Here is a 7,524-nt window from a genome sequence, read left to right as displayed (position 1 = left end):
AGCACCTCGGTCTGCCAAACTACCAAACCGAGCGTGTCTTGGGTTGCGCTGCTCGAAACTAGCTCTGCGCGGGGTTCGCAACCCTGCGCCGCGCCGGGAAACTAGAGGCCAGCGTCTCAGAACGTCAACAACCAATGCACCCAGGGTACCTTGCACATCGTAGCTCAACATGGAAAGTCCATGACCAAACATTGATATGTGACAAGGTTGGAGTGAGAATGTGTTGGCCAGAGAATACCCACAGCCAAATAGTGAACAGAGTCCTGTGACTCCTGTGACATGTTGACCTATGTTACAAAAGACGTTCTTCGTACCAGAAACACATTAGCTGGCCTCTAGGCCGCAGAAAATTGAATATTGCGGTGAGCTGCACTTTGCTGCTGCTTGGTGTGTTTTCGGTGTAACCATGGTATTCTGTGCCAACCTCAGTGATACAATCAGTTTCACATAGTAATGAAGTTTTACACAAAGACATCACGTGCACACTTTAGTCACTCACAGAGAGAAACTTGGTGGCTGTGACATTATTCTGTCAACAATACAAGAAGCCAAAACAATCAGTGTTTTTCCTCCTTTGAACCCAGATTTAGAATGTCAGTGCATTCACTCAGGGTCTGCCGAAATGAATGATGGTCTGCCGTGCTGGAAATGAATGTCAACTGATGCCAAATTTTATGCACATTATAAGAGCATAATTAGTCAAAATCTATAAAGTATTAGCCAGAAGAATTTGATACTTTATGAATATTGGGGAGTACTTGTACGCCCCACAGTGCATTGTGGTTACAGCCCAGTTTTAAACATTTTAGTTAATGGTTAATTGGTTGGTAGTATGGTTGGTATTTTAAGGTGTTTTTTCTATGAGAAAGCACGTTTTAGTATTTGAATAAAGCTGTCAGCTTCCTGTTTAGCTCAGCTAAATGTGCCTGAGACCTGTGTCTGTACAGGAAACCAAGAAACTAAACAGATATTGATTTTGCCATCTGACTGGGTCAGCAAATCAGTGTATTTCTGGTATCTCTTCACTGGATGCACAGAGGAGAAAATGATACTGACCTAATGTTAACTCTGGGTTTTTAAAAACATATTTGATTTATTTGTAAATATTGGAATTATGGTGTACAAGCTATTTATTTTATGATTACATGTATATCTACCTAGTTGTACATTCTGTGGACACAAAGCCTAATCTATGTGGCTGAATAGGTAATGACCACATTTCTCAGTGGTACTAGTGATGGACTGTAACAGTTTGATTCCTTTGGCTGTTGTGCTGCATAGCAAAATGAATATTGGTTTGTTTAACAGCGTCAGTGTCTCGTCCCTGTTGATGTAGGCACAGGCACCAAATGGAGGAAGCTGTTTCCCACAGTTGTCACTAATCCTCCGGATCCTCACTGGATTATCCCACAGGGTTTGTTTGATCAGCCCAAAAACACCAGACAGGCTCCACTCTTTGATCACCACCCAAACAACAACCTATAAAGTTACACTGGCTGTGATATTATTATTTTTTCTTAACACCTACGTTTCATTTAAAGATTCCTGGAAACATAATGAATAAACTGAATTAATATGCATTGTGTTTTGTTGCAATGACCATAGTTATAAAGCTATATATATATAGCTATATAACAATGGTACTCCAATTACTACACTCTTAACTGCATATTAGTATTAAACATATTCAGTGAATAAAATATAGCCTACATGAATCATGAACCATGGTTTTGATTTTTCAATTCAATTCAATTCAATTCAATTCAATTCAATTCAATTCAGTTCAAATTAATTCAGTTTTATCTAAAAAGCCCAATATCACAAATCTCAATTTGCCTCAGACTTCCTGGCACAGCACTAAACTAGTTAAATTCCTACTTAATAGATAGGGACTACTTTGTGTCTATAGGTAACTACACGTCTAAGTGTACTGTGGTGGCCGGGGTTACAGCCACACAATTGCAGGTTTAAGTTTCATACACCCATCCTCATTACCACATGGTCAGTTACTTTTATTTGCAGTCACTTAATTACATACAACACAATCAGTTTGTTTGGTTTATAATCTGTTTATTAGCACCTTTTGATAATACATTTGTTTCTACACACATTTAGTTTACATTGGTTTGTTATATTGTCAATTAGTATAATTAAGTTATATTAATTCTCATTTCTTTGTTTTTGAGTTACCTAGCTGCTGACTGCTCGTTCCTGGTCAAACAAAAGATGGGCCTTCTTCTTCTTCTTCTTCTTCTTCTTCTTCTTTAGCGTTTTATGGCGGTTGGCAAACAACGTTATGGTGCATTACCTCCACCAATTGGTATGGAGTGTGGATCGGGATATCTAGTAACTACTCTTTGTCTGAATGTTAAATAAAAATAAATAAATAAATAAAATACAAAAAAATAAATGAAAAAATAAAATGAATAAGAATAAATTAAATTCTCCCCATCAATTTCACTCTTTTAAGTCACTGAAACAAAAATAAATAGCATTTCTCTCCAGAACTTCTTTTGGATGCAAATCCAACCTTAATTTTAATTCTTCCAATTTCAGTCTCAGTTCCCTTCTCTCTTTTTCATATTTTGGACAGTACTTCATGACGTGTTCTATTGTTTCTTCTTGTCAACAAAATTCACAACTTCCTGTATTATGTTTTCCTATTTTAAATAAAGTGCTGTTTAATCCTGTGTGACCAAAACGTATCCTGGTTATTACCGTTTATTCTCTTCGGTTTCTAACTGTATTTCTCATCACACCTACTTTCCTTTGAATTCCATATAACCACCTTCCTGTTCTCTCTTCTCCCCACTGTTTTTGCCACATTCCTTTCAACTTATGCTTAATTGTAGTTTTCATCTCTGTTTTACTGAAAGGTACTGTGATGTCAGTCTCATTTGTTCTTGTGACTTCCTTTGCATATTTGTCAGCTATTTCATTTCCTTTGATTCCTATGTGTGCTGGTATCCAAACAAGTGTCACAGTCAGTCCTATCCTTTGAATCCTGTATAGTGTTTGTTGTATCTCTATTAAAACATCTGGTCTGCTGTCTGAATGGCTGTTCTTCAAGCTGGTTAATGATGAACTAGAGTTAGAACATATTACAGCTCCCAATGTTCTTGTGTCTTCCACCCACTGCATAGCTAACAAAATTGCCAGCATATCTCCAGTGTATACTAAGAGTCCATCACTGACTCTTTTCCAAACTTTAACTCTGAACTCTGGAACTATGAATGAAATGCCAACTCTGTTATCTGTATTCTTTGAAGCATCTGTGTAAATATGAACAAAACTGTAATATTTATTTCCTATATAGCTCTGTATTACTTGTGAATGTAACATAACATTTTTATCATTGTTCCTTTTGTTAAGCAATGTAAGGTCTACTTCAGCATCAGGAAGTATCCATGGATGGATTACTGAGAGTGGAACTGTAGGACTAATGTTTAATTCTGTTATTTCTAGTTCTTTTGCTTTCTGCCCAACTGTCCATCCAAAAATTTTTGTTTCTCTCTTCTCCTTTTCCCAACATGGTTTCAACATATCTCATGTCGGATGATCTTCATTATGCCCTTTTAGATTAGCCCAGTAACTTAGAGACATCTGTCCTCGTCTTAACTCGAGTGGCATTTCTCCCATTTCCAGTTGTAATGCTGATGTTGGGGTTGTTCTGAAGGCACCTGGACATAGTCTTAAAGCTTGGTATTGAATACTGTTTAACTTTTTGAGGGATGTATTTGCTGCAGAACCAAATGCACCCATAATCTAAAACAGATCTTATTAGTCCGATGTAAAGTTTTCAGTGCCGTCCTCTCTGCTCCCCATTCACAACCAAACATCTCATTATATTTAATACTTTCTTACATTTGTCGATTATTTTCTGAATGTGTGCTGCCCATGTCATTCTTTCATCTAACCACAATCCTAAAAACTTAAATTGTTTCACTCTCTCTAATTCTTTATTATATAATTTAAATTTTATATTGCTATCAATTTGTTTTCTCATAAAGAACATTGTCTTTATGTATCAACAGAAAACTTAAATCCCCAGTTAAATGACCATTTTTCTATTTTAACAATAGCCTCTTGTAGTTGTAGAATCCCATTCCTTTCTCTAAACTTAAAAAAACATCATTTATCATAATAGAAAATAACAAAGGACTCACTATACTACCTTGAGGTGTTCCATTTTCAACAACAAAATTTCCAAAGTAATGCCTTCCTACTCTTACTTGAATCAGTCTTCCACACAGGAAATCCTTGATCCATCGGTACATTGGTCCTTTAATCCCCAATTTATTTAGTTTAATTAATAATCCTTCCCTCCACATCATATCATACGCCTTTTCTACATCGAAGAAAATGGCTACCATACTTTCCCTATTAATCTGTGCTTTTCTTATTTCATGTTCTAAACATAAAACTGGGTCCATAGTATTTCTGCCTCTTCTGAATCCACATTGATACTTTGATAATCAACCTTTGCTTTCTACATAATATGTTAATCTTTAATTTACCATTCTCTCCATAATTTTACATACATTGGATGTTAATGCAATAGGCCTATAGTTCCCTGGATTTGTGCAGTCTTTTCCTGGTTTACGTATTGGAACTACAACAGCTTCTTTCCAGATTTGTGGTAATTTTCCCTCCCAAACTTTATTATACAGCTCCAGTAGAATGTCCTTTGATGTTTCACTAAGATGATTTATCATAATGTAGCAAATTTCGTCTTTCCCTGGTGATGATTTCTTGGTTGTCCTGAGAGCTCGATTCAATTCTGCCTTTGTAAAAGGTACACTTGTTAAATCATTGCTATCGTCATCTTGCTGTATTTCCTCATTCTCAGCCACTGTAGCTTCTCTTCCCCTTCGCCCCTCTTCACTAACATTATTGGAGCTACGAACTTTTACAAAAGTCTGTACTAACATCTCCGCTTTCTCCTCTTCTGTTACAGCTGAAGTATTGTTGTCAATTAAAACTGGATATCCACACTCTCTTTTAACCCCATTCATTCTTTTTATCATTCTCCATACTTGAGCAATTTCTGTTTCTCTTCCTACTGAATTACAAAATTTCACCCAATAAACTTTCTTTACACTTTTAATTGTTTTCCTCACATTAGCTTGCATCTTTTTATATTCAATAAGATTCTGGAAATTATGAGTTCTTATAAACATTCTAAAAGCTTTATTACGAGATTTAATTGCATATTCTCATTCCTTTGTCCACCATGGTACCCTTTTCGGTAACACTTTACTTGAAGGTCAGGTCTATAATGCATTATGAGCACATTCATAAGACATTATAACGCATTTATAAGGCTTTATAAACATCGTTATAAATGTTTATAATCATGTATGACAACTTATAACAAGGTTTATAAAGTATTGTATAAGTATAAGTGGTTACATAATGCATTATAAATTCAGCATTCATAATGCTTTATACTTCCATGCCAAAGTGACAACAGTGTTTGAAAGAAGAATCTGAAGTACTGGCATTATTCCGTTTCAGAAATTAAGCATTTATTATATGTCAGAGCAGTTCTTTTGAGTCTTTATAACTGGCTAAATTTATGATAGTTATAATGTGCTATGTAACCTCAGTACTTCAGATTCTTCTTTCAAACACTGTTGTCACTTTGGCATGGAAGTATAAAGCAGACCTTTTGCTTAGCTCTCTTCCTTTGAATTGTTTGTTTTGCAGCCCCTAGAATGGCTTCACAAATAGACAGGTTTAACTCATCAACATCCTTACTAACATCAACTTGCTGCATTTCTTTATCACTAATCAGTTTAAATTTTTCCCAATTAACACTGTTGAAAACCCATCTATCTACTCCTGCAGTGTCACATTCTTCTGGACTCAGGCCTAACTTAATTATTATAGGATAATGGTCACTTCCTACTGTTATTTCCTTTACAATTTGCTTTGCAAATGCCCGCCACATCTTCTGACACTAGAGTCAGATCTATGGCAGATTCTATACCACTTCTAACATCAATTCTTGTACCATTTCCATCATTGAGGCATACTAGGTTTTTTATATCCATTAGTTCTTCACCTCTCCATTCCCATCATTATAATCATCCTATAATGTACTAATAGCATTAAAATCTCCACAACAAATACTTTTTCCATTTAGATATACAGATAGTTCCTCCAGTGACTCCAATGAAAGCTTCTTGCAAGGATTGTAAAAATTAAGTACTTTAATAATACCCTCTTTTGTCTGAACTTCAATGACTATCATCTCCCAGTCTTTACCTTTCTTCAGAACTCTATTGCATTTCTTGTTGCACAAATATTATACACCCTGCTCCATTTCCCTCCTCTCAATTTCTGCATATACTATTATATCCTTTAATTACAAAATCCAATTCTGGTTTAAGCCAAGTTTCTTGAATACATATAATCTCTGGTTTATTTCTGAAACTGTTAATAAAGCCTTTAAATTCATGACCATTTGCTATTAGACTCCTTGCATTCCACTGAAGAATAAACATTAGGTTTTTTCCCCACCGACTGTGGGCTTCCCTTCTGCCTCAAATCTTCTATTGATTTGCTCCTATGATAGATCTTTCATGTCCAAAACTTTTTCCGCTCCCTTCACGATTATTCTAATCATCTCTGTTTTGTGTTTAACTTGATCTGCACAGTTGATGACATAAGCAATGACCAAAATCAGCTTATCCATGTTAAGTTCTGCAGCTTATTAGCTTCCTCCCTTTGACCTCCTCTTGGTCTTAAACTTTTATCTGTAACCTCCATTCCCTTCTGTCCTTGGATTCTCTGCACTGCTTCACCATAACTTATGTTGTTAGTTGTTTTCACTTGCTGAATCCCCACTGCTCTTTTCCGAACTTCACAACCCCCATATGTCACACTGTGCTGGCCACCACAATCACAACACTTAGTTTGAACATGTTCTTCACACTTCTCAAATCTATGCTCACCTCCACATTTGGGACACCTTTGCTTTCCCTTGCCATGTGCCCACACCTCTGGCATTTGTAACACCGCAACGGAGGTGGAACATAAGGCCTGACTGGGAAACTCTTTATCTTATCTGGGAGAGTCAAATCTTCAAACTCCAGGAGCACTGATAAACTTTCCTCTATCTCGCCATTCACCGTTCTCATCAGCCTCTTTAACCTCCTCACCTTGCCCCCATGAATGCTTCGTTTGACTTTTTCCAGATCTTTGTGAATGGGAATGGCAGTTATAACTCCACGAGTCACTTTCAGAATTGAATTTAAAATCCTACTGTTAACTTATAAAGCTCTAAATGGTCAAGCTCCGTCATATCTTAGAGAGCTCATAGTGCCATATTATCCCACCAGAACACTGCACTCGGAAAATGCAGGGTTACTCGTGGTCCCTAAAGTCTCCAAAAGTAGATCAGGAGCCAGAGCCTTCAGCTATCAGACTCATCTCCTGTGGAATCATCTTCCTGTTACGGTCCGGGAGGCAGACACAGTCTCCACATTTAAGACTAGACTTAAGACTTTCCTCTTTGAT

The sequence above is a fragment of the Epinephelus moara genome, chromosome 16 (assembly GCF_006386435.1).
Source record: "Epinephelus moara isolate mb chromosome 16, YSFRI_EMoa_1.0, whole genome shotgun sequence".
NCBI lineage: Eukaryota > Metazoa > Chordata > Actinopteri > Perciformes > Serranidae > Epinephelus > Epinephelus moara.
This window is presented reverse-complemented; position numbering follows the sequence as displayed.